Source organism: Bison bison, unplaced genomic scaffold (assembly GCF_000754665.1).
Source record: "Bison bison bison isolate TAMUID 2011002044 unplaced genomic scaffold, Bison_UMD1.0 scf7180017864376, whole genome shotgun sequence".
In the NCBI taxonomy this organism is placed as follows: domain Eukaryota; kingdom Metazoa; phylum Chordata; class Mammalia; order Artiodactyla; family Bovidae; genus Bison; species Bison bison.
Window position 1 is genome coordinate 8,922,640 of NW_011494948.1, and position 2,301 is coordinate 8,924,940.

Below are 2,301 nucleotides of genomic sequence, written 5' to 3' on the forward strand. Positions count from 1 at the left end.
ATTATATGCCAAAAAAAAAAAAAAAAAAAAAAAAAAACTAACTTATTTCACAGAAATAGATCCACAGACACAGAAAATACGCTTATGGTCACCAAAGGGGAATTAGGGTGGGAAGGGATAAATTAGGAGATCAGGATTAACATATACACACTGCTGCTGCTGCTAAGTCACTTCAGTCGTGTTCAACTCTGTGCAACCCCATAGACAGCAGCCCACCAGGCTCCGCTGTCTCTGGGATTTTCCAGGCAAGAACACTGGAGTGGGTTGCCGTTTCCTTCTCCAATGCATGAAAGTGAAAAGTGAAAGTGAAGTCGCTCAGTTGTGTCTGACTCCTAGTGACCCCATGGACTGCAGCCTACCAGGTTCCTCCATCCATGGGATTTTCCAGGCAAGAGTACTGGAGTGGGGTGCCATGTACTAAATATAAAATAGACAGCCAACAAGAACTTACTATACAGCATAGGGAACTATGCTCAATATTTTGTAACAACCTATAAGGAAAGAATCTGAAAAGACATATATATATATATATATCTGAATCACTGAATCACTTAATATCTGAATCACTTTGCTATATACCTGAAACTGGATGTGAGAGTTGGACCATAAAGAAAGCTGAGCACCAAGAATAGATGCTTTTGAACTGTGGTGTTGGAGAAGACTTGAGAGTCCCTTAGACAGAAGGGAGATCAAACCCATCAATCCTAAAGGAAATCAGTCCTGAATATTCATTGGAAGGACTGATACTGAAGCTGAAGAACCAATACTTTGGCCACCTGATGCGAAGAAATGACTTATTGGAAAAGACCCTGATGCTGGAAAAGACTGAAGGCAGGAGGAGAAAGGGGAGCTTGTTGGATGGCATCACTGATTCGATGCGCATGGGTTTGAGCAAGCTCTGGGAGTTGGTGATGGACAGGGAAGCCTGATGTGCTGCAGTCCATGGGGGTCACAAAGAGTCAGACACAATTTGAGTGACTGAACTGACTAATACCCGAAACTAACCCAATACTGTAAATCAACTATATTTCAATAAGAAAAGTTAAAAAACACACACAAAGGAACAAAATCCTGGTGGGATGATCTAGAAATTTCTCCTATCCTAGGAAAATTGCTCTTTAAGTATTTTTATGTTTCCCTGACACTGTCAGAAGATTATTAAATCAAAGGCCCAAGATTTTTTAAAATCCCAAGATAATAATGAGATGTGACTTCTATTTGCCCTACAAAATCTGCATCCATTTTTTTCATAAAGGAGACTCAAAATATCAAAATCATAATGATAAAGACTTAAGTTAGTGGTGATTTTGTTCCTGAGTCCATGTTTTATGAATTCATAAATGTTCATCCCATTTGATAGTGTCTCAGAATCTCATGTCTTATGGTGGAACTTCATAGCTTACAAGGCTTCTGCAAGTTTATGACCACATTAAAATTACTCTTCTGAACAGTGTTGTGAGAGAGGCCTTGCTGGGTCCATTTTACAGCTAAAGGGACTGAGAGCTGTAACATGAAAATGGTGTGTCCTCCCTGGAAATGCTTTGAATCTGGTCAATTCTGACTTTAAATTGAGACCCTGCTACTTATCAACTGGGTAGACTACTTAATCTCTTTGAACCTCATATTCTTAATGTTTGACAAGGGATGATGAATACGCCTCACAGGGTTTTATAAACATTTCAGTGAGGTTTCAGCCCATGATAGCAGGTTATGGCAGTAGTGACTATTCTTACGGCTCAAGGGGCAGAGCTCAGGTTTGAACGCACTTAATTAAACTAAGACAGGGCTCTCTCTCCTTTGTTACAACACAGACATGTCCACAAGGAGGGGGTGGAGGGCAGGCAGGACCTCATTTGTCAAGCCTCTAAGAGATTTCGCCTGACTCCTATTCTTCAGACTTATGTTGTTCTACCATGTTTCAGGAGACACAGCCACTACTCCAATAGAAAGTGGACTCTGTGGGAGAGGGAGGGGGTGGGAAGATTTGGGAGAATGGCATTGAAACATGTAAAATATCATGTATGAAACGAGTTGCCAGTCCAGGTTCAATGTATGATACTGGATGCTTGGGGCTAGTGCACTGGGACGACCCAGAGGGATGGTATGGGGAGGGAGGAGGGAGGAGGGTTCAGGATGGGGAACACATGTATACCTGTGGCGGATTCATTTCGATATTTGGCAAAACTAATACAATTATGTAAAGTTTAAAAATAAAATAAAATTGTAGTTGGAAAAAAATAAATAAATAAATAAAAAGAAAAAAAAAGAACAAAGAAAAAAAAAAAAAAAAAAGGGTCTCAT